Source organism: Theropithecus gelada, chromosome 6, assembly GCF_003255815.1.
Source record: "Theropithecus gelada isolate Dixy chromosome 6, Tgel_1.0, whole genome shotgun sequence".
Taxonomy (NCBI): Eukaryota; Metazoa; Chordata; class Mammalia; order Primates; family Cercopithecidae; genus Theropithecus; species Theropithecus gelada.
Window position 1 is genome coordinate 72549990 of NC_037673.1, and position 26485 is coordinate 72576474.

The 26485-nt window shown below is 41.6% G+C and overlaps 1 long non-coding RNA gene across 1 annotated transcript; it reads left to right on the plus strand.

Annotated features, from left to right (window-relative positions):
- The first annotated feature begins 42 nt into the window (after positions 1–42).
- LOC112626956 lies at positions 43–17775 on the plus strand. Its single transcript, XR_003119995.1, has 4 exons — positions 43–362; positions 11160–11252; positions 12756–12917; positions 16910–17775. It is a non-coding gene; the product is annotated as an uncharacterized LOC112626956 (long non-coding RNA).
- The last annotated feature ends 8710 nt before the right edge of the window (positions 17776–26485 follow it).

Genomic DNA, 26485 nt, shown 5'->3' on the forward strand with positions numbered 1-26485 from the left:
TCTGCGGGGAAAGGGGGCCGTCACTTGTGGCCTTCACCCGAAAGTGGTAGGGGAGTCGCTCTGAAACCACCAAGGTCCGCGAGCGACAGACTTGTGTTGGCCAGGGTTTAAAGATGACGCAATAGCTGAGTGTGGTTGAAATGTAACTATTGTTTTATAACTTTGCATTAACCTTCCAAGACCTGGATTCCCGGGCCTGAGTCTCAGAGCGCGGTTTGCATCCTTGCAGGCTGCAGGCACATGATGTCACAAGTTATTAGAAGAAATCCCTCCAACCTAGGTCGGGACAGATGAAGGCGGCGCTTGTTGGTGTTCACCAAAACACCAGCATGGTGTACCAGCTTTGGCTAGATTATACTCAGGTAACGAACAACCCCTGCAACTGAGTAGCTTCAAGTTCAAGGTCCGTTTCTCAAGCGAATTACTGTGGCTGAAGGGAGCTTTCGTAGTACTCCACCAGTTTTCTTCACTCCCGGCTCCAGGCTGAAAGATCAACTTTTCTGGGTCGTGCTCCCTGCTGGGCTGGTAAACCAACTTTGAGGGAGAACGGGGAAGTCCTGATTTGTAGTGTCTGCTATTTCTGTGATGTTAATACTCCCACCATGGCCGATTTCAAGCTACAAACAGTCTAACAAGTGGCTTGCCAAGTTCCTGGAAATGTAACAATTAGCTCTTGTACGTGACTGGCACAAGCTGCTCCTCAAACTCACATTCCGCATGCCTCAGTTCTGCTCAGGTTCTATTGGTCAAAACTTGCTGTCAGTGGGTGGGGAAGTATACCCCTCTCTTAAGGAAGCCTTGCAAGTCATGTGACAATGAAACGGGAGAGTTCCCTGATTTCCCCGTTTTCCCCGCCCTTTGCAGGACATGCAACAGGGCTGTGGCTGGTGTGTTCGGTCTCTGCCCTGCTGAAACCCCTTATGGGAGGTGGAGCATGCAGACGGACGGGTGCAGGAGCTGGGGTGCAAAAGCTGGGGCGCTAGGCTTCCAGCCCCATTGCAGTGTCCAGGGGCAGGAGCCTGTGATTCCTGGAGCCCAAATGGGCTTGTGTTATAGTGTGCTCTTTTAGCCTTACCATCAGCGGACGGTTTAAGTGTTAACCAGCTCAATAGACCCTCTGCATTTTTGCAAGCGCAGAGGGTCAGTCTGACAGCTTTCTGTATCTCGAGCTCTTGTCCCCCCTCCCAGAAAAATCAGGTCACACATGGACTTGAAGGATAGTGAATGCTAGGGAAGTAGAGTAGTGGGGTGGGGGTTATTAGGTGGTAGGGGTGGCAGTCAGTGGGATGGATGGGGAACTGGAAAGGGGATGGAGTAGGAAGATGATCTTCCCCTGGAGTTTGACCGTCCAGTGATGGATTCTCTGACTGTCCCCAGCTGAACTCCTCCTAACATTCCTTCTCTTTACCTGCCGTTCTTCTGCTCTTCTGTTCATCTGCTCATCTTTTGCTGCTGGAGCCTGGTTTCTGGAGTTTATTTGGGTACAGGATAGGGGGTCATGGAGGGCCAAAAGGTGACTTTTGGGCACAAGAGCAGGAATGCCTCTCTTCATTTAGGGCCATGGGTTTCCAGGCTTGAGGGTGGGGCCTTTGCCAGGGAACTGCCTTATTCTACTCGGTAGTTCCCTGTCTTCTGTCCCTATCAACAATAAGTGAGCTGAATAATACTCTTAAAAGGAGGACAAGAAATAACTGGGTAGAATAATACAATCCATCTTTCCAATAATGGTTTCGGAAGAAGAAACTGGTTGGGTGTCTTCAAAGGCAGGGGTCCCCAACCCCGGGCCATGAATCAGTACCCTTTGTACCCTGTTAGGAACCTGGTGGCACAGCAGGAGATGAGTAAGGGGCAAGCAAAAGAGGGAAGCTTCATCTGTATTTATAGCCGCTCCCCATGACTAGCATTGCCGTCTGAGCTCCACCTCCTGTTACATCAGCTGGGGCATTAGATTCTCACAGGAGCACAATTGTGAACTATGTGCATTCAAGGGATCTAGGTTGTGTGCCCCTTATGAGAATCTAATGCCTGATGATCTGTCACTATCTCCTATCACGCCCAGATGGGCCCATCTAATTGCAGGAAAACAAACTCAGGGCTCCCACTGATTCTACATTATGGCGAGTTGTATAGTTATTTCATTATATATTACAGTGTAATAATAATAGAAATAAAGTGCACAATAAATGTGATGTGCTTGAATCATCCCGAACCCATTCCCCACCCCGTCCATGGAAAAATTGTCTTCCGTGAAACCAGTCCCTGTTGCCAAAAAGGTTGGGGATTGCTGTTCAAAGGGATAATTTTGCAATGTGAAGGCCAACTATTAGGTTACTACTGTTCTTCAGGCCCAAAGGACACTTTATAGCTGTGGACATCTGATAAAAAGAAAAGTAATGAGTATACTGTTGGTGGGAATGTATATCTAGACACCCATTATGGAAAACAGTATGGAGGCTTCTCAGAAAACTAAAGATAGAACTGTCATATGATCCGTCAATCTCACTACTGGTTATTTATCCAAAGGAAAGGAAATCAATGTATCAAAGGGATCCTTGTACCCCCGTTTATAGCCACACTATTCACAATAGCCAAGATATGAAATCAACCACAGTCTATAAACAGATCAGTAAAGAAAATGTGATATATATACACAATGGAATACTAGTCAGCCATAAAAAGGAATGAAATCCTGTCATTTGCAGCGACATGCAGGGAACTAAAGGCCATCTTGTTAAGTTAAATAAGTCAGACACAGAAAGGCAAAAATAACATATTCACACTCATGTGGGAGCTAAAGAAGTTGATCTCATGGAGGTAGAGAGCAGAAGGGTATAGGGGTAGGGGAGTGAAGACAGGCTGGTGAATGGGTACAAGCAAACAGATAAGATGGAATAAGTTCTAGTTTTTGATAACGCAGAAGGGTGACTATAGTTAGCAACAATACATTGTATTTCCAAATAACTAGAAGAGAAGATATTTTTCTTTCTTTCTTTTTTTTTTTTTTTTGAGACGGCTCTTGCACTGTTGCCCAGGCTGGAGTACAGTGGTGCAATCTCGGCTCACTGAAAGCTCCGCCTCCTGGGTTCATGCCATTCTCCTGCCTCAGCCTCCCAAGTAGCTGGGACTACGGGCACCTGCCACCACGCCCGGCTAACTTTTTTGTATTTTTAGTAGAGATGGGGTTTCACCGTGTTAGCCAGGGTGGTCTCAATCTCCTGACCTCATGATCCGCCCACCTCTACCTCCCAAAGTGCTGGGATTAAAGGCGTGAGCCAGTGCACCCGGCCGAAGAGAAGATTTTTTTCTATGAGTTTGACTTTAATTTCTAAGATTCCACATATACATGAGATCATGCAGTATTTGTCTGTGTCTGCCTTATTTCACTTAGCATACTCTTCTCTAAGACATCTATGTTGTTGCAAATGGTAAGAGTTCCTTTTTCTTTAAGGCTGAATAATATCCGTGTGTGTGTATATGTGTGTGTGTGTGTGTGTGTGTGTGTGTGTATGTATACACCACAGTTTCTTTTTTTTATTCATCAGTTGATAGACACTTAGATTGTTACCATATCTTTTGGCTTCTGTAAATAATGCTGCAATTAACATGGGACTGCAGATACTTCTTGGAGATAGGGTTTTTATTTCTTTTGGAAATATACCCAATAGTAGTATTAGTGGATCATATGGTAGTTCTATTTTTAATTTTTTGAGGAACCTCTATACTATTTTTCATAATGGCTGCACCAATTGACATTTCCACCAACAGGGTACAAGTGTCCCCTTTTCTCGAATGCTCACCAACACTTGCTGTCTTTTGACTTTTTGATAATAGCCATCCTAACAGGTGTAAGGTGATGTCATTTTGACTTGCATTTCTCTGCTAATTAGTGATGTTGAGTAGAAGAGAAGATTTAAAATGTTCCCAATACAAAGAAATGATAAATGTTCAAGGTGATGGGTATCCTGATAACCCTGACGATCATTACACATTGTATGCATGCATCAAAATATCGCATATACCCCATAAATACGTACAAATATTTTGTATCAATAAAAACATGAAAAAGAAAAGTAACTAGTATAAATGGCCAGGTGCAGTGGCTCACGCCTGTAATCCCAGCACTTTGGGAGGCCCAGGTGAGTGGATCACTTAAGGTCAGGAGTTCAAGACCAGCCTGGCCAACATGGTGAAACCCCATCTCTACTAGAAAAATACAAAAATTAGCCGGATGTGGTGGCAGATCCCTGTAAGCCCAGCTCCCTGGGAGCCTGAGGTGGGAGAATTGCTTGAACCCAGAGGTGGAGGTTGCAGCGAGCCAAGATCGTGCAACTGCACTCCAGCCTGGGCGACAGTGTGAGACCCTGTCTAAAAAATAATAATAAAATAAAATAAATAAAAAAGAAAAGTAACTAGTGTAAACGAATCAGGTTAAAGTCATCTCTAATTCATGTTTAAATATTTGAACAAATTTGTACAGTTTACTGTATCTGGCAGTTCTTTTAAGAAGAAGCTTTATTACTTTGAGTGTCTAAAAGAAATCATTTAACTTTAAACTGACCACGTAATGAGATACATGATCTTTTCATTAGTTCATAGAGGAGTTTTTAGTAAGTGCTGGTTATAGGCAAAGCACTATCTTAAGCCTAAGCAGGAGTCTGGAGACTATTCCTGCCCTCAAGAGGATTACACTCCAGTATGACAGTAAGACACATACAACTCCAAGAAGAAAGTAAAAAATTATGTAAGAGGAAATATTCAAGTGCCATAATAAATTGAGAACGGCTACATAGTTTTGAAAGTGGCAGCATTTTATCAAGGCTTGAAAAGGAGTAGGATTGGACTCCTGGCATTACATGTTTATTATCTTAACGAGATGTATTTTCAAAGTCAGATAAAAGGAGCTTATCTTATTTGTGAGTCAGTGCTTAAATTTTCTTAAATTTTGTGAGTCAATGCTTAAATTTATCATTTTTCTAAATTCTTAAATTTTCTTGTAATCAGAAATCTCCTTCTTGTGTTACATTTAAAATCAAACTACAAAATATGTCTCAATATCTAATAACTTTTCTTCTTTGCCCTACATACTTTGTTCAAGTTTCAGCAAGAAAAACAACCTTCAGTTCTTACTTTCTTGGTAGTGGCAATTCCCCTAACGTTCATCACACATTTAACCATAAATAAATAACATTTAATTTTCACAGGAGGATCTCATTTCTGTCCCCTGCCCTGGAAGTTGGCAAAAAGTAAGGACCTGCATTTCATTGGAAATACAGAATATTTACTCTCCCTATTCTCTTCAGAAATTACAGCCTTGAAATCTGCTCTCAGAAACCCAGTTTGAGGCTGGGCCCAGTGCAGCGACTCACGCCTGTAATCCCGGCACTTTGGGAGGCCAAAGCAGGCGAATTAGTTGAGCCCAGGAGTTTGAGACCAGCTTGGACAACATGGCGAAATCACCTCTTAAAAAAGAAAAAAAAGAAAATACAAAAATCCCCCCCAGAATGGTAGCACACATCTGTGGTCCCAGTTACTCAGGAGGCTGAGGTGGGAATGTTGTTTGAGCTCAGGAGGTGAAGGCTGTAGTGAGCCCTGATCACACACACCACTATACCCCAGCCTGGGTGATGGCGTGAGATCCTGTCTCAAAACCAAACCCAGTTTGAGAAAAATATTTATCAAGATTGCCTCAAAGACATGCAATTATGGAGCTGTGTTCTTTGGACCACACTGTTGTGGTGCATCCCAGATGTGCTTTTGGTCTGTAGGTTTCTTTCTTGGGCTGTTTTTCTCTTGTTTTTGGTATAAGGGTAATACCAGCCTCACAAAGTGAGTTAACAAGTGCCCTTTTCTATTTTTTGAAAGAGTTTGTGAAGAATTGCTATTAATTTTTCTTTAAATGTTTGGTAGATTCAACAGTGAAGACATCTGGACCCCGGCTTTGATTTATGCATAGGTGGTTGATTACTAATTCAATCTCTTCATTTATTATCTGTCTGTTCAGATTATCTATTTCTTCTTGTCAGTTTTGGTAGTTCGTATTTTTTCCAGGAATTTGTTGATTTCATCAATATGATCTAAAGTGTTGGTATATACTTTTTCATAATATAGTATTTTTTATACTTTTTTTTATTTCTATAAGGTTGAGGGTAATGTCCCCTCTTTCCTTTCTGGTTCCTGGATGTGCTTTTACTAAACTGTCCCTGGGGTAGTGCCATCTGCCTTCAGAGAGGCACCTTGTAGGAAACAGATGCATAAACTTCATTATCAGATTTAGTGTCATGATGTCATCTGCTACAGCTGTCTACTGCATCCCACAGTGTTTTCTCTGCAGGATCTAGAGGAGAACTTTCTCTGATCTCTCCGTGTCATGAAAAGCGCTGCATGCCCTGAACAAATGAGACCTTTTAATCCCACTGTGGATTATGTCTCCTGCTTTGGCTGCTGGGAGGGCTGAGTCCAATGTTGAATATCTACTCCATCAGTTTCCTAGAGCTGCCACAACAAAGTATCACAAACAGATTGGCTGAAAACAACAGGTGTTTATTCTTCCATAGTCCTGGACGTTTGGTTAGAAGTAAAAATTAAGGTGTCTGCTGGGCTATGTTACCTTTGGAACCTGTAGGGAAGAATATGAGGGGACTTCAAAAAGGTTGTGGAAAAATGGAATTAAAAGATAAAAATGAGAAATATACATTTTATTTCTCAACATAAACTCCATTAAGTTCAAGAGACTTTTGTAAGCGATGATACCAGCCATCTAGTCCATTCCCAGCATCCTGGGAATTTAGCCATGTCAATGCAGTCTTCCTTACATCATTAACTGAAGAAAAATGGGTACACTTTACATCTGTTTTCTTGAGATTGAGTCTCACTCTGCCACTCAGGCTGGGGTGCAGTTGTGTGATCATAGCTCACTACAACCTCGACCTCCTGGGTTCAAGCAATCCTCCCACCTCAGTCTCCCAAGTAGCAGAGACAGGCAGACACCACCATGCCTGGTTAAGTTTGTATTTTGTGTAGAGACAGAGTCTCACCATGTTGCCCAGTCTGGTCTTGAACTCCTGGGCTCAAGTGATCCTCTCATCTTGGCTTCTCAAAGTCTTGGGATTATAAGCATGAGCCACCATGCCCGCCATTTTTTTTTTTTTTTTTTTTTAATATTAGTGTGTTAGTCCATTTTGCATTGCTATAAAAGGATACCTGAAAGGAGGCTCATTCGATTCTCAGTTCTGCAGGCTGTACAAGTAGCAAGGTGTCAGCATCTGCTTCTGGTGAGGACCTCAGGAAACTTCCACTTATGATAAAAGGGGAAGGGGAGCAGACATCATGGCAAGAGAAGAGGAAAGAGGGAGTAGAGGGAGGCGCCAGACTCTTTTTAACAACCAGATCTGGAGGGAAGTAAGAGTGAGAACTCATACCCCCCAGGTACGGCATTAATCTATTTTTGAGGAATCTGCCCCCATGACTCAAACACCTCCTATTATGCCCCACCTGCAACACTGGGAATCAAACTTCAGCATGAGACTTGGAGGGGACAAATATTCAAACTATATCAATTAGAAAAAAAAGAAGTCAGACAGCCACGTCAGCTCTGTAAGGTGGATGCCTAATGATTTTCTATGGGAACTCTCAAAAAATCGCCCTTGTCTGATGAGAGGAATAAGCAGGAGCACTGTTGTGGTAGAGAAATACTCTCTCTGGTGAAGCTTTCCCAGGTGTTTTTTCACTAAAGCTTTGGTTAACTTCCTCAAGACACTCTCATAATAAGCAGATGGTATTGTTGTTTGGCTCCTCAGAAAGTCAACAGGTGAAATGCCTTGAACATCCCCAGAAATTGTTGCCAGAACTTTGGTCTTGACTGGTCTGCTTTTGCTTTGCCGCGGTAACTTTCTTCTCTTGTTAGCCATTGCTCTGATTGTGCTTTGTCTTCAGGATCATCCTGGTAAAGCCATGTTTCATCGTCTGTTCCAATTCTTCAAAGAAATGATCCCATTGTTTATTCTGCTCTTCTGCACAGCTGATCTGAGCACAGTGGTTTTGGCACCCGTTGAGTAGAAACTTTGCTCAACTAAAATTTTTCAGTGAGAATTGTGTGAGCTGACCCAGGTGAGATGTCTGTGGTGTTGGCCATTGTTTCTGCTCTTCATCGTTGGTCCTCTTCAGTTAGGGCTCAAACAAGATGAATTTTTTTTCTTGCAAATCGACGTAGATGGTCTACTGCGATGGGCTTCATCTTCAACATTGTCTCATCCCTTCGTAAACTTATCCATTTGTAAGCATCTAATTTCTTTGGGGGCATTGTCCCCATAAACTTTCTGTAAAGCATCGATGATTTTACCACTCTTGTCCCCACACTTCACCATAAATTTGAGGTTGATTCTTGCAATAGCCGACTTCATGTTGCTCTGATGTGGACTCTTCAAACTGAAGTCATATCCTTCTTCATGCCTCAAACAGGACCCTATTCAGATATGTTATACAAGTTAGTACCAGTTTATTGGTGTGGAAAAACTTTGAAATCCATGCACAATTTTTTCATGATACACTGTTTTTTTTTTTGAGATGGAGTCTCACTGTGTTGCCCAGGCTGGAGTGTGGTGGTGTGATCTCTGCTCACTGCAGCCTGAACCTCCAGGTTTAAGCAATTCTCCCACCTCAGCCTCCCCAGTAGCTGGGACCACAGGTGTATGCTAACACACCCAGCTAATTTTTGAATTTTTATTAGAGCTAGGGTTTTGCTATGTTGACCAGGCTGGTCTTGAGCTTCTGACCTGAAGTGATCTGCCTGCCTTGGCCTCCCAAAGTGCCGGGATTACAGGCATGAGCCACCGTGCTGAGCATGATACACATTATTGATGAACTTTGTTGAAGTACCCTTTGTACTTCCTTACCTTTCCCTAGCTTCTGGTGGTGGCTGGCTGTCTTACTCCATTTCATGCCTACTATAACAGAACACCTAAAACTGGGTAATTTATAATGAACAGGCATTTATTAGCTCATAGTTCTGGAGGCTGGTAAGTTCCCTATCAAGATGCCAGCAATGGGTGAGAGCATTCTGGTTTCATCATCACATGGCAGAAGGCAAGAGGTAGGAGGAGAAACTCCCTTCATCAAGCCCTTTATAATTACATTAATCTATTCGTGAGGGCAGGGCTCTCATGACTGAAACATTTCCCACTGGGCTCTTCCTCCCAGCACATTGGGGATTATGTTTCAACATGAGTTTTGGAGGGGACAGAAACATTCAAACCATAGCAGTAGCAATACCTTGTGTTCCTTGGCTTGCAGTTGCATCCCTCCAATCGCTGCCTCTGTCATCACATGGCATTGTCCCTGGGTGTCTGTGTCCAAATTTGCCCCTTATAAGGATGCTGGCTATATTGGATTACGACCCACCCTAGTGGGTGTCTTAACATGATTACATCTGCAATCACCTTATTTCCAGATAAGGTCACATTCACAAATGCCCAGAGTTAGGACTTCAACACATCTTTTGCAGGGACATAGTTCAACTCAAAGCACCTACAAGTGCCACGTGGTCAACTTCTCTGTATGCTAGTATTACCCTTCTTATTTCATCTTTTATTTTTCTCCCTCTATTTTCCTTTTGTCCCAATTACCTAGATTACTTAGTTTTTGCTTAATTATATACATCTTTGGCTGGGTTTGAAAGGAAGAAGACAGAAATGAAGGGAAGGATGAAGAGAAGGCGAGAGGAAAAGAGAGAAGGAGAAGGAGGAAGAAAAGCTTGCCCCCTAAAATTAGACATGAGACCAGGGGAACAGAGTTGCTGGAATGGAGAGCAAGGGTGGGAAAGACTGACTGGGAAAATGTTTTTGCTGTGGGCTTCATCAGAACCTCAGAATTGCTTTTTTTGAGGAGATGGATGCAGTGGCTAGCAGCTGCTTGAAGCTTAGCTGATCTAGGAAAAAGTGGAAGATAGTTTGATGAACTGGGAATTAGGAGAGTAAAGGTATGGTCCAGCTACTTTTATATGAATGTTAGTAGACACAATATGGATTGAAGTTTTGTGGTAATAGGAAGCTTATACAGTGTTGAAGACTAACGTATCCTAGCTGTTGTGGACACAGACCCATAAATCATTGATTTAGTGCATGCAATTTATTCTGGAGGACAGTATCTCATGTTTACAGGCTATCATCCTCCAAATGGCACTTTAGCTGAAACTTTAATAGGCTATTCCAGTTGTCTATGAGACTAGCTGTTTGTGGAGATTATATGCATATATGACCAGCTAAAGCTACTATATAAACCAACATTTCCCTTTCCACCTGTTTCTCATCTTAACCCATCACAGGTAAGAGTCTTAATCCTAATACTATAGCACACCAAGGGTTACCATCACCCCACTTACCACTAGAAATGAGGTCCTTGTTACTGTTTGGTGGGTGAATGATCCAGTAACAGAATTCTATCCTGAGGTTTGAAGGTTCAGACCTATAAGTAGCTACAAGTAGCTTCTATTTTCTAGGGCCACTCTCTACATGCTTTCTTAGTTTGGATTTCCCTAAACGCAACAACTAAGACAAGGACTAGGATGCAGATAATCTGAGGGCTGACTGCAGGAAGCAGGGCTAAGGGAGCAAGGAGAGTAATGGAAGAAACATGTCAAAATAAAGAGGCTTTGCTTTTCTAACTATAAATGACTGTGTGTCTTTCAAATAATGTCCTCATTTTATACTGATTATGATTGTAACAAAACCCATTCCCAAATGGTGAACTGTTTTTGATGTTCACCTTTAGACTTTTTCAGACCCACCTTCCTTTTTTTTTTTCAGAAAGAAGGTCTTGTTCTGTCACCCGGACTGGGGTGCAGTGGCGTAATCATGGCTCACTTCAGCCTCAAACTCCTGCATGCCAGTGATTCTCCCACCTCAGCCTCCCAAGCACCTGGGGGTACAGGCACATGCCACTGTGCCCACCTAATTTATTTATTTTTTATTTTTATTTTTTTTGGAAGGTAGAGACAGGGTCTCACTATGTTTCCCAGGCTGGTCTCAAACTCCTGGTGTCAAGTGATCCTTCTACCTCAGCCTCCCAAAATGCTGGGATTAAAGGTGTGAACCACTGTGCTGGGCCACTTCTACCCCATTGTTTAACTTAACATTGTCTTAATCTGTTTTGTTCTGCTATAACAGAACACCAGAGACTGGGTAATTAATGAAAAGAGGAAATTTATCTGGCCTACAGTTCTGGAATCTTGGAAGTCCGAGATCAAGGGGCTGCATCTAGTGAGAGCCTTCTTGCATCATCCCGTGGCAGAGGCAGAAGGGCAAGAAAGAATGAGAGAGAGAGAGAGGGAGAGGGAGAGGGAGAAAGAGAGGGAGAGGGGGAGATGGGGCGGTGGGGGGCGGAGAAAGAGAGGGAAAGAGAGAGAGACACAGCGAGGGAGAGTGCACTAAACTTGCTTTTAGAGCAAACCCACTCCCACAATTAATCCATTCAAGAAGAGTCTGCAGTCACCTCTTAAAGTTCTTAGCTGTCAACACGGTTGCTTTGGGGAATTAAGTTTCCAATACATAAAGTTTGGGGACACATTCAAACCACAGCTATCATTTTCTGCCATTTATTATTAGAAAAACGTTAATGTATACTTTATGTTTATTTTGTTGGTTGGCTTTTGGCTTGGATACTTATGAAATTTTTAAAACTTATCTTTGAGACTGGAAATTTTTACTGTAATTATATATGTGAAGTCTCTTTTTGCTTGAAACATAGTGCGCTAAGCTTGGAGTTTATCCTGAGGTAGTTTTAGGCAAGAGAGTTACATGGTGAGAGCTGTGTTTTAAATATACCACCTCAGGCAAGTATGGGGGATGTGTTTGGAAAAAGTACAGACTAGAGCTGAGTAGACCAGTTGGACTGTTGGAATATTGTAGGCCAGAACTGAGATATTTTTAAGATTCAGCCTGTTCAATATGTACCAGGAAGTAATCAACAAGAGAATAGATGGGAAATAGAGTTGGTAAGAAGTAACTCCAGTGTGGTCTGCGGTTCCCGTGTCTCACTGCTGTGTGTTACTGGCCTCGGTGTATTTGAGGAGCCTGCTGCTGTGCAGAGGCCAGCGTCACTGGGGCATGCGACTCTAGGGAGTAGTGCTCCCTGGGGTGACATTTTCTTTTTCTTTTTTTTTTGAAACGGAGTCTCGCTCTGTCACCCAGGCTGGAGTGCAGTGGTGCGATCTCAGCTCACTGCAACCTCTGCCTTCCGGGTTCAAGCGATTCCTGTCTCAGCCTCCTGCGTAGCTGGGACTATAGGTGCCCGCTACCATGCCCGGCTAATTTCTGTATTTTTAGTAGAGACGGGGTTTCACCATATTGGTCAGGCTGGTCTTGAACTCCTGACCTCAGGTGATCCACCTGCTTCAGCCTCCCAAAGTGCTGGGATTACAGGCGGGAACCAACACACCTGGCCCGGGGTGACCTTTTCTACATCACTGGAATGAGAGGAAAATACTGGTTGCAGAAAGAAATGGCTCTTTTCCTATGGAAATCCTCAGCAAGGCATTTGATACTGATTTCTGTTTCTCAGAACTGTTAGGAAGAACTGGTACAGAGATTTATCCCAGAATTTCAACTCCTTTTCAGGATTCATTAGTCTACCACTCTGTATTGTTTTGTGGTTTATGTACATCTATTCACCATAAACTACTACTACTGCCTAAGGATGGAGGAGGCTGGCAGGGGATCCAGGCAGGACTCACTCACTGCCGTCTCACGTTTTTCCTCTCCTAGGGTTCTAGGATACCTCATAAAGGCCCATAGTGTACTTTCTGTCTACTTCACTTAGCTCCACATTGGCGATTTCTGTTAACACGCATGCAGTTGAATGGATGGCCAGAATCGAAGCTATCTGCTGTAAGAAAATATGAGAAATGCTTTTGTGTAAAGGCAGGAGTAGTTTTATTTACTGCTACATCACACAGGAAAGGTGGGGAGGAAATAAAAAGAAAGACAGGAAAGCAAAGGCAAACCAATATGACCAACAGTGGTACAGGCCTTTTTGTTCTTACCTCTCTACCAGGGTCCCTAAATGAGGCTTATACTTGGAAAAGCAGAAGACAGATCTGGTGGGAGGGGATATGGAAAAGACCTGGGAGGCAACCCTCGTACAGAGAGCCTTGTCTCCACGGAGCACTGCTCCACTGGCACACTTGTTCAAAGAACTGGCAGGCTGGGGGTCGGGCTCCCTCCTGCTTGTTTAAAGGGCTGGTATGACTGGTTAGAGTGAACCTCTGGAGGCTTATCCCACCATGATTCCAGGGGTCTCACTCTGCAACCGTAGTCAGGGTTGATGTGACCTGACCTTCGCGTTCAGACATCCACGCAAGTTTCAGAAGTGTTTACAAACTTTTTGCCAAAGGAAAAATAAACTTGCACAGAAGAGCTGGTTTAGCTGTTTTCTGAGATAATTATAAAAATAATAGCAAGCCCCAACTCTCAATCATTTAAATTTTTTTCCTTTTTTTTTTTTTTGAGACAGGGTCTCAGTCTGTTGCCCAGGCCAGAGTGCCATGGCATAATCGTAGCTCATTGCAGTCTTATCCTCCTGGGCTCAAGCTATCCTCTTGCCTCAGTCTCCCAAAGTGATGGGATTACAGGAGTGAGCCACTGTACCTGGTCAATTTTTTTCTTTTGCGTTTCTTTTGCCATAGGAGAAAAGCAAACCATTATCTGAGTATGTATGGCTTGGGGGCACAAGCAGATGTAGGGTGTATCGCTCTGTCCTCAGAGAAACTATCAGCATGCTGTTGCTTTTGGTGTTGGCTGGCACTACTCAGGATGATCCAGCCTGCCTGCTTGGATGTATGATTCAGTTAATCCGAAATCCTCCTCTCCGCCCAACCAAACCTCCTACTCATTCACTGAGTCATCACCCTTATGAAAACCTCTTAGATTACACTATGTTAGAAGGATCTCTCCCTCACCCGAGTTTCTCTTGTCCTCCAGGCTAGTACTGTGCATCTGACACGTTGTTTCTTAGAAGCTAGCCTTGCTTTCACAGCTCAGCTAGAATGGTCTCTGTGGCAGGAATGAGAGCGCGTACATTTCCCCCATAAAGCCTAGCACAATGCTGGGCAAAGTATTCGGTGAATACTTGGAGTGATTGAAAACTTGCCATTAAAAGCATATACTGTGTAGGTGCTTACATGAGGTGCTTAAGAGTAGTCACATTTATAGAAATATAAAACAGAATGGTAGCTGCTGGAGGCTGGGGGGTGGAGGAGAGATGGGGAGTCATGGTTTAAGGGGTACAGACTTTCTCTTTGTGAAGATGAAAATGTTCTGGAGATGCATGGTGGTGATGGTTGCACAACATTATGAACGTACTTAATGCCACCAAATTGTGTACCTAAAAAGGTAAATTTTATTTTATGTATATTTTGCCACAATAAGGTTTAATTTTTTAAGAAACCTATACTGTAGAAATTTGAGGCTCTCCCCTAAGTCCACCCTCAGCTGCTCTCCCTGGTGCCCATGTGCAGAATCCATATCATGTGTGAGTGCAATGTCCAGTTGGATTGCCATGCTGGCCAGGCCCCAGCTACTGGGCTCAGCTTCCCACTTGGCAGCTCCATTTTTGTTTTGAAAATGGGGTCATTTGCACCAGGCTTTTAGTTTAGATTTGTTTTTGTAGTTCCTGTCTACACAAGGATGGTGAGGAAAGAGTCCAGATCTAGAGCAAGCAAGGTTATAGTTTCCCTGTGGTAATGGAGAAAAGCTTAGTGATGGTGAGATTTCTTGACATCTCACAGCCTCCAATTTAGTTTGGTTTTGTTTTTCATCTGTAAAATGAAGATTTCAATAGTCCCTACCTCCTCAGGTTGTTGTGGGGATTAAATGAAGTGAGTTGTATCAAATACCTTCCACAGTGCCTGAGGCAGGGCAGGAGCTAGGAAGTGTTGTTCATTATTTAACGACAGCTGAGAATTCTTGGATTCTGTGACTCCAGCTTGGGTTCCAGAAGGACAGAAGCAGCCCACAGGGCTCCTGACACAGTGCCTTGTCTATGATGTGTGATCCTATGCATAACAAAATCCTTGGGAGGCACCAAGTTGGTGGCTGGGGAAACAATCTGGTCCGGAGCGTCAGGGATTTTTCGGTACGACTTTCCCCACTCAGTCAGAAACCCAGCTGCCTGCCATGCCTGGGCTCCCGTGTTCCCTGCGGTGCTCTCTTTCTCTAGTTCACATTCAAAAAATCTTGAGAAAGGACTTGAAGAGACCTGCTTGGCTGGCTTTCTCACCTGCGTGGCCAAGATGCCAGCACTCACTTGACCACGTAGTCAGAGTAGGGCGGGCAGCTTTCCATGTGAAGAGGAGTGGTGGGCAAAGAAAAATGAGGCATCCACCCCGCACTGAACTGCATGCCCTGGGCAGGCCAGAGAAAAAGCAGCCATGGCCCCACCGCCATCTCTCTCTTCAGTGACTAATGCCCTATGCGCCATGATACCTGTTTGCAAAGAAAAGATGCCTTATGTTTCTTCTTTTGAAAGGGAGTCGAGCACATTGATCTTAAGGCTTTCCAAGTTAGCATCTAAAATTATTTGACCTTGGTTTAATAGGGAGAAATTGATCAGGTTGTGGAAATGAAAAATGCAAATGCTTGATGAAAAATACTTGAAATAAATTCAAGGCCATATTAACATTTAATTTACACTTCCTCCCAGAAGCTATTTTTACATTCCTATTTACTAGTATGATATGCAGTAGTTATTTTTCTCCGTGACTCAATATGACGGGATATTTTTTTCCTTTCTTCAAATAGTTCTCAATTCGGATATGACACAGAGTTCCCATTTTCCCCATAAATTACATATTTATAGCACATGGGAATAGCAGGAATGCTGTATGTCTCTTAAAAGTACTTCTGTATTTGAATTATAGAGAAAATGACTTGATGGGAGTCTGAACTTTGGGCACTCTTGATGTAGCTGGAGCAGAGAGGGGAACAGTGTGTTCCAGGCCTAGGCACTGTCTGTTCTGAACATGAGCCTGCCACTGCCAACTGAGTGCACGTGGGGAAGGGTAATGAGGGAAGGATGGGCATGAGCAACCTGGATCAAAGGTCATGTGGTGGTGACAACATAGCTTGGACATCCTGCATCTTGGATTCTGTTCTGCTGTGTACTAGCTCTGAAAGCTTGAGACAGCTTCTTAGCCTTTTTGGTCCTTTTGCTTTTTCCTCTGTAAACTGGCATAACAGAAGGAGTTACATTTAGGGTTATTATAAGGATTTGAATAACGTAATGCATGGAAAGCTTCCATGCTAGTGTTTTTGTTGAGAGAGTCATCAATTAAAAAAACAAACAAACAAACAAACAAAAGCCTGTCATTCCAGAGAGTTCTAAAGCAGGACAAGTGTCTTCTGTTCCTTGCACCCTTCTTCCCCTTCCCTTTGGAAGACTGGTGGCTGAGACCAGCTAAGTTGTCTACTTGGGAGGAGGTACCCTTCCTTCCCCACAGAAAGCTAAGTGGGATCCAAGAGTCAAGGGAGCACAGAGCAGGCCCCTTAAGCCTACCTCTATCCCAGGCTTCCTGTAGAGGTTTATGTGGGGCCTATTGCTCCTCCACACAGTAAGGAACCATGTAAAAGCTTGGGAGCTTTTACATATATTTGCCGGGAGGGAGCTCAGTATAGTAGATGTTCCCTTTATAACCCTGCACCCAGCGTGACAATGGGCAGTGCTATGGTTTGAATGTTTGTGTCTCTCCAAAATTCATACTGAAACTACATCCTCAATGCAATAATAGTATTAAGAGGTGGGACCTTCAGAAGCTGATTAAGCCATAAGGCTCCTTCCTGGTGAATGGGATTAAGGCCCTTATATAAGAGGCTTCTTGGAGTCTTCATCTTTTTTCCCCCTTCTGGCTTCTGCCATGTGAGAGCTCAATGATCACCCACTCCACAGGACGCAGCAAAAAGGCACCGTCTTGGAAGTAGAGACCCGCTCTCACCAGACACTGAATCTGCTGGCTCCCTGATCTTGGACTTCCCAGGGTCCAGAACTCTGAGAAATAAATTTCTATTGTTTACCAAGTACTCAGTCTGTTGTATTTTGTTATAGCAGCAGGAATGGACTGAGAGATAAGCAGCTATTTGAGGATTTGGGAATTTGGGTGTTTATTTGGTTTTTGGTTTTGGTTTAAGTGAACCTTTTTGCAACACATTGTAGACATTTTATGTCTAATAAAATGCTTCCATTTAAAATATGCTTTTGGGTAGGCTTTAGAAAATGTATACAACCACGTAAGCATCTTAATCAAGACACAGAAAGTTTTTGTAACCCTCAAAAGTTCCCTTGTGTCCTGTTGCAATAAATCTCCCCTTCTCCCACCCCCAAGTGATTCCTAATCTGCTTTCTATCACTATAGAAAAGTTTGCATTTTCTAGAATTTTGTATAGAGTGAATGGATCAGGCTTTCATTTATCAAAATGCTTTTGAGATTCATCCATATTGTTGCATGTATCGGTGGATTCTTCCTTTTCCTTGCTAAGCTTCATTCCATTATATAGATATACTGCAATTTGTTGATCAATTCTCTGTTAATGGACATTTGGATTGTTGCTAGTTTTGGTGTATTTTGTATAAACGGACAGTTCCTGACTTATGATGGTTCAACTTTCAGATATTGTGAAAGCAATACACATTCAGTAGAATTCATACTTCGAGTACCCGTTCAACCATTCTATTTTTCACTTTCAGTACACTATTTAATAAATTATGTGAGATATTCAACACTTTATTATAAAACAGGCTTGTGTTAGATGATTTTGCCTAGCCTAAGCTAATGTAAATGTTCTGAGCACATTTAATGTAGGCTAAGCTAAGCTATGATGTCAGGTAGGTTAGGTATAGTACATGCACTTTTGATTTATGATATTTTCAACTTATGATGGCTTTATTGGGACATAATTGTATTGTAAGTTAGCCAAGGAGCATCTGTATGTTAAAAAGCTGCTATGAACATCTGTGTACAAGTCTTTTTGTAGATACATGTTCTCATTTCTTTTGGATAAATACCTGGAGTGGGATTGGTAGATCACATGGTAAATATGTGTTTAAATTTATGAGAAACTGCCAAAGTATTTTCCAAAGTAATAGTAACATTTTACACTCCTACCAGGACTGTAGGAGACTTCCAGGCACTCCACATCCTCACTGACACTTAGTATTGCCTGTCTCTTTAATTTTGGTTGTTCTGGTGGGTGTGAAATGGTATCTTGGTTTAGTTTTAATGTGCATTTTCCTAATGCCTATGGAATTTTCCTTTGCCTAATGGCTAATGAAGTTGGGGTCTTTCCATGTGCTTATTAGTCATTCATTTATCTTCTTTAGCAAAGGGTCTTTTCAAATATCTTGCTTATATTTAATTGGTCTGTCTTCACAGCTGAGTTGTAATAGGTCTTTTTATATTCAAACTACACATCCTTTGTTAGATATATGTTTGCAAATATTTTTTTTTCCCATTCTGTGGTTTCTCTTTCATCTTCCTAGTGGTGTTTTTCAATGAGCAAAAATATTAATTTTATAAAAGCTCAGTTTACTAATTATGTTTTTAATAGTTTGTGGATTTAATGCTCTATTCAAGAAATATTTGCCTACACTAACGTTGCCAAGATTTTCTCCTAGGTTTTCTTCTAGGAGTTTTATGGTTTCCACTTTTACATGTTGCCTATTATACAATTTGAGTTAATTGTTGAGTATGGTGTGAGGCAAGGGCCAATACTTACATCTTTTGCCATGAATGTCCTAGCACCATTTACTGAAGCACTCCTTTTCCCCATTGAAATGCCTTGGCACAAAAATCACTTGACCATACATGTGTGGGTCTATTTCTGGACTGTCTCTGCCTGGATGAAAGGTTAGGAAAACTATGGGTTTCTAATGAGAAAGTCAAGTTTAATTAATTATCCTCTGAATAGATATGCACTGGGGGTTTGGCAGCTGAAGCTTAATAGCTAATTGCAAGGACTGCCAGCGAATAGTGTGTAATCTACATCCCCAATTTCATGTTGGAGATGTCATAATTACTGTATATCACGGGACAGCAAGGCAGAGCAAATGGATACAAGCTGCAGCTCTCTAGAGGCATTCCATGATGCTGCTCTGAGAGTTGGAGAAAAGGTCCCAGTTGTCAACCACAGACTGCCACGAAGCCAGCAGTTTCAAGTAATGTGGTATGCACCCAACTGCCTTTGAATCATGGAACCAGAGAGACTACTGGATGGCCTCTAGCTGATCCCCTTCCACTAGGCCATTGATGCATCCAGTTATTTCAGACGATACCATTTTCCCCTTTCCTTCCAACCCCATCTCCTATTCAGCCAGTTTCCTTTAGTAGTTAGATATCAGGCAGGGTTCCTGTAATTCACTGTATTGAAAGCATTTGGCAAAATTCAGCACCCCTTCATGATAAAATGTTATCATCAATCTTAGACTAGAAGAGGACTCAACTTGAGAAAGAACATCTACAAAAAATGTATAGGTAACATTGTACCTAATGCTACAAGACAATGTTTTTCCCCAATGTTGAAAAATCACTTTGGTTGCAGAATGAAGAATGGCTTGTGGCGAGATGGGTAAAAGTCAATGATATAATTGCATCTAGGAAGTTATGGCAATAGTTCAGGTGAAGGTGAGAGCTTAGACTTGCATGGCAGCAATAGAAATGAGAGGTATTTAGGAAGATGGGGCTCATTCACAGATTGGGGATTATTCACAAATTGAGGGAGAGATCTAAATATAACTGCTAGGTATTAGCTTACTCAGCTGGATGGATAGTGCTGCCATTCATTGGGCACAAAAATCAGGATGATTTTCTCTATACCATGGCCCCTAAAAGTCAATTAGAAGAGTCTGATATCTGTGGATGATATCTGTATTCAGAATGGAGGTGAGGTATTTTCAAGTACATGAAACTGTGTTTACATACACAGGGCTCCCTGACTGCAGAAAGTAATTGAAGGAAAAAGCAGGTCTTACGAAGTAAATTACTGGGGAGACATGCCAATACTGAAATACTGGAGAAGAGGGGAGAATTATATATTTCAAGGTGCTTTACAACAAGCTCTTTAACATATTATCTGATTTAAGTATTACCACAGCCATGTGAAGTAGAATTTTTCTGATACCTGTTTTTAGATGAGGATTGGAGTCCCAATTTATTAAATGATTTGTCCAAAACTATTCAATGATGAAAGGTTTTAAATGTAAATCTCCTGATTGCAGTGTCCCTAATCTTTTCAGTGCTACAGTAAAGGTTAATTTCAGCTAAGAAGAGAGTCATTGGAAGGAATTCAGGTCTGCAGACTGGGTCCTCTCTAATAGGCTATTTCTCTTTTCTCCCACCCAGTTAAATCCTACTCATCCTTTGAGACTCTGTTCTGATTGTTCATCTCCTGTAAATCGTTTGCACCCATTCCTTTTTTAAAAAAATTTAAATTATATGTTATTTAATGTAATATGTTAAAATAGTATAATTTCAACATGCTATCAATATAAAAATGATATTTCACATTTTTCTGTACCAAATATTTGAAACCCAGCATGTATTTTATACTTACAATGAATCATAATTGGAAGTAGTCTCATTTCCAGTGCTTACTGGCTAGTGGCTTCTGTACTGGACAGCACAAGTCTACAGTCTAACCCCTTCTAACCTTCAGTGTGATACTCACCTTAAAATGTACAAAAAGAGGTGCATAATAGTTGATCCAAAATTAAATAATGCTCTGTTAAAAGGGGAAGTGAAAGACAAAATATCTTAACATTTGGACCTTATCTGATTACCAAGAGACATTTTACGGTGATTGAAGAATGGCTAAGCAAATCTTTTTGACATTATTTTTACAAATACTTTGCAGACTGGTTTTCTCTTTCCATTACCTCATTGAAAGTCTGTCTGGGCACCTAGTTATTTTGTTCTATTTCTCCACTTAACAGTTGTTCATTCTGATGTATCTCAAAATAATAAGAGCTATTTATGACAAACCCACAGTCAATATCATACTGAATGGGCAAAAACTGGAAGCATTCCCTTTGAAAACCAGTGGAAGACAAGGATGCCCTCTCTCACCCCTCCTATCCAACATAGTGTTGGAAGTTCTGGCTAGGGTAATCAGGCAAGAGAAATAAATAAAGGTATTCAATTAGGAAAAGAGGAAGTCAAATCATCTCTGTTTGCAGATGGCATGATTGTATATTTAGAAAACCCCATCGTCTCAGCCCAAAATCTCCTTAAGCTGATAAGCAACTTCAGCAAAGTCTCAGGATACAAAATCAATATGCAAAAATCACAAACATTCCTCTACACCAATAATAGACAAACAGAGAGCCAAATCATGAGTGAAATCCCATTCACAATTGCTACAAAGAGAATAAAATACCTAGGAATCCAACTTAAAAAGGATGTGATGGGCCTCTTCAAGGAGAACTACAAACAACTGTTCAATGAAATAAAAGAGGACACAAATGAAAGAACATTCCATGCTCATGGATAGGAAGAATTAATATCTTGAAAATGGCCATATCGCCCAAGGTAATTTATAGATTCAATGCTATCCCCATCAAGTTACCACTGAGTTTCTTCACAGAATTGGAAAAAACTACTTTAAAGTTCACATGGAACCAAAAAAGAGCCCGCATTTCCAAGACAATCCTAAGCAAAAAAAAAAAAAAAAAAAAAAGCTGGAGGCATTGTGCTACCTGACTATACTACAAGGTTACAGTAACCAAAACAGCATGGTACTGGTACAAAAACAGATATCTAGACCAATGGAACAGAACAGAGGCCTCAGAAATAACACCACACATCTACAACCATCTGACCTTTGACAAACCTGGCAAAAACAAGAAATGGGGAAAGGATTCCCTATGTAATAAATGGTGCTGGGAAAACTGGCTAGCCATATGTAGAAGGCTGAAACTGGATCCCTTCCTTACACCTTATACAAAAATTAACTCAAGATGGATTAATAACTTAATGTAAGACCTAACACCATAAAAACCCTAGAAGAAAACCTAGGCAATACCATTTAGGACATAGGCATGGGCAAAGACTTCATGACTACAACACCAAAAGCAATGGCAACAAAAGCCAAAATAGACAAATGGGATCTAATTAAACTAAAGAGCTTCTGCACAGCAAAAGAAACTATCATCAGAGTGAACAAGCAACCTACAGAATGGGAGAAAATTTTTGCAATCTACGTATCTGCCAAAGGGCTAATATCCAGAATCTACAAAGAAGTTAAACACATTTACAAAGGAAAAACTAAGAACCCCATCAAAAAGTGGGGAAATGATATGAACAGACACTTCTCAAAAGAAGACATTTATGCAGCCAAAAGACACTTGAAAAAATGATCATCATCACTGTTCATCAGAGAAATGCAAATTAAAACCACAATGCAATACCATCTCATGCCAGTTAGAATGGCGGTCATTAAAAAGTCAGGAAACAACAGATACTGGAGAGGATGTGGAGAAATAGGAATGCTTTTACACTGTTGGTGGGAGTGTAAATTAGTTCAACCATTGTGGAAGATAGTGTGGCGATTCCTCAAGGATCTAGAACTAGAAATACCATTTGACCCAGCGATCCCATTACTGGGTACATAACAAAAGGATTATAAATCATGCTACTATGAAGACACATGCACACGTATGTTTATTGTGGCACTATTCACAATAGCAAAGACTTGAAACCAACCCAGATGTCCATCAATGATAGATTGGATTACGAAAATGTGGCACATATACACCATGGAATACTATGCAGCCATAAAAAAGGATGAGTTCATGTCCTTTGCAGGGACATGGATGAAGCTGGAAACCATCATTCTAAGCAAACTATCGCAAGGACAGAAAACCAAACACTGCATGTTCTCACTCATAGGTGGGAATTGAACAATGGGAACACATGGACACAGGGTGAGGAACATTACACACAGGGGCCTGTCAAGGGGTTGGAGGCTGGGGGAGGGATAGCATTAGGAGAAATACCTAATGTAAATTACGAGTTAATGGGTGCAGCAAACCAACATGGCACACGTATACCTATGTATCAAACCTGCACGTTGTGCCTATGTAACCTAGAACTGAAAGTATATACATAAAAAGATTTAAACATTTTAAAATCTATAGTAGACAAGAGGGAAAAAAATCCAAGTGAAATTAAATTCTAGAAGATTAATGTTGCCAGTTATATTTTGATGACAACAATAAACATAATGCAGTTTTGTTAAATTATTGCTTTAAAATGCAAGTTGATGACCAACAATGGTACCATTTTAGCACAGGTAACTAACTACTTGTGTTTGAGTGTCCCTACAGGTAACCTGAATTGCAATAATGAAGAGGCGCTTAACTCATTAATGTTTTTTATAGTCTCTTAAATAACATTAAAATTGTCTTAAAGTCTCTAGTATATTTAACAATTATATAAAGAAAAAAAAAAAAGAGTTGTTCATTCTGCCATTCACTAAATACCTGCTGACACCTTACTGGCCAAATGTGCCAGATGCAGGGATGTAAAGATACCCCATGTCTGCTTTCACAAAGCTTCCAAAGTAGTGATAAAGAGAAAGAGGGTGAAAAATATGTGAAAACATATCTTTGTGTTTTATTTGACAATTATCATTCTGTGTCAATTATTTGTCTGAATATTAGTTTACCCTCATTTCTTTAGCTGAAGTGAGAGGAATGGATTTTATCTTCTTATTCTTTTTATCTTCTTGGGACCTAGGAGAATGCCTTAATAAATACATGTGGAATCCACTGCAATGGATGAATAAATGTGTGTTATTTTCTAGAACAGAGGTCCCTACAAAGTATACTAGGAATATAAAGAAACATGTCATCTTCCTGATGGAGAATAGAAAGGAATATAAGGCAGGGGGGACATATGGTCCAGGCCTTGAAGGACTTGACACAATTGAAGAAGCTGATAAGAAGGAAGTTTGAGGAAAAGAATTAATAGTAGTTTTCAGATGAGAAAGTCAGGGAGTAGAAGTACATCACTTATGGTGGGTACTCTCTGAACATTTGCTTAATAAATACACAAATAGGTAAAAGAAAGAACCTGAAGGACCTGAAGATGATCTACTTTGTGGAGTTAGAAATGGAGGGAGTGAAGGGGTGGTGGCACAGCAGAAGGAACATGGGAAAAAGTGACAGCCACAAGTTGGCCGTTGCCATTGTTAACATTTTAAAGCAAAACAAGACAACAGCAACCACCCTCTCGACGCTGGAGGTACAGTATTGTATCCTCTTCTCTTAGCTTTGGGATAATGCCTATTGTATCTATCTGAGAACTTAATGATTCCATAATCTCTCATTAACATGAACAATTTCATTCAAGAAGGTTTATGGGTAGAATGAAAAATAAGAAACCTAGCAGAGTGACATGCTTTTATTTTACTATCATGCATATAAAGGAAGACAAATACGCCAATAATACCCTTCTAATTCAATAGAAGAGTCTCACAAGAACTTGTGCTATTTAGAAAAAGAGACACATCAATGACTAACTTGTTCCCTGGGCAAACTACCAAGTAAGACCATCAAAGCCACAGCTTTTCATAGGTTCTGTTTCCAGGAAGACAGCAGTTTCCAAAGTCTTCAGAGTCCGAGAAGACCAAGTTCTTCAATTTTTATATGTATGTGTATATATATATATTTTTTTGAGACAGAGTCTCACTCTTTCACCCAGGCTGGAGTGCAGTGGCACAATCTCGGCTCACCGCAACCTCCGCCTCCCAGGTTCAAACGATTCTCCTGCCTCAGCCTCCCGAGTAGCCGGGATTACCACCATGTGCCACCACACCCGGCTAACTTTTGTATTTTCACAAAAATACAAAAGAGACAGAGTTTCGCCACGTCGTCCAGGCTGGCCTTGAACTCCTGACCTCAAGTGATCCACCCGCCTTGACCTCCCAAAGTGCTGGGATTACAGATGTGAGCCACCATGCCCAGCTTCTCAAATTATATTTCTAAGGACACAGTTTATTAATAGAGACAACAAACTTAAAACTATTAGAAATTTTCACCTGCCTCTATATTGTACAGTAAAGTAAAATTGATATTCCCTAAAAGTTCCAAGTTGAGAGCAAATGTAAGCCTGTACAGCCCAATTTTTCCAGAAACAGAAACCAAGAAAGTAATAGGATTTTACCAAATACTAGTGAAAAAAAGAGCACGGTATTAATCTTCCACGTAAATAAGGTCACATGCAAACATGAGAAAACCCCCAAAGTCGCACTGTTTGTGTTTCTTTATGGAACCGTTCTCTAAGTAACATATCTGACACTCCAACCCCCTTCAATTCCCCCATTGCAATCCTGAGAAAAGCATTTCTCCTTCCACCACCACTGCCAGAGTAAGTGCCCTCTCCCCCCAGGCTCTCAGCCAGTGCAGCTTTACTTCTACGGCTGGTTTCCGCCCGGCTCATTTCTGCCTCTGGCCTTTTGTTCAGCTTTCCCTGCTTGGGGCAGCCACCCCATTCCCTTTAGTGCTTCCATGATTCTGAATATTATAGAAATCACCTTTCATCTAGATTGTTTGCCTTTGAACCCTCTAGGCCTTGTTAAGGGGCGGGTAGAGGTTGGAATGAGAGCAGAGGGGGCAAAACCTTCTGGTAGTCTGTTTTTCAGGACAAGCGCTCTGTCTCTGGAAATGGTAACAAGAGCCACGTTAAACAGAAGGGCTTGCTTTCGTGGATGTTTCTGTTATATATATGCATTTTTTTTTTTTTTTCAATTCGAGAGAAGAGGAAGTGTACTTCCCCTGGCACTCAGTCATGTTCAGGATGAGGAAGGCAGACAAACAGGGAACCTAGGTTTTATGTGAACTCGCCGATTGAGACTGACAATGCCTGGTACTTGGAAAGGACACCACTTTACCTTTACTGTGAGGACCGGGTCTCACTGTTACCCCAACCACTTGCCTTATAATATGGTTCCTGGAGGCTGGGGGACACGGGTAAGGAGTGGAGAGGTGTTTAGGGGGAGGAATGCGGTTAGAAGTCTTCTGTGTGCTGGCAGGAAACCTGGGTCCCCCAGTTCCGAAGATCCTTGTTTACTATATACTAGACAGTGAGGCTGATGATGATCTGGAAGATGTTCCTTCAGAAGCCAGCAGCCAAAAGGGGTGGACAGAACCAGAGGCAGACGTAAGAAAAGGTGACCTGAGGGGCAGGAAGAGCAATGGAGTCATATAAATCACATACTGTCTTGTGCTGCTATTGCAATGTGCATCCATTCATTTATACATTCATTTTCTTTCAACCAACAGTTATTGAATGCCTGTGTATTCACATTATTGAATGTGAATTCAATGCATCTTTTTAAGGTGGTAGTTCTTTTTTTTTTTTTTTGGTGGTGGTGGTTGTTTTTTGAGATGGAGTTTTGCTCTGTCGCCCTGGCTGGAGTGCAGTGGTGCAGTCTCGGCTCACTGAAAACTC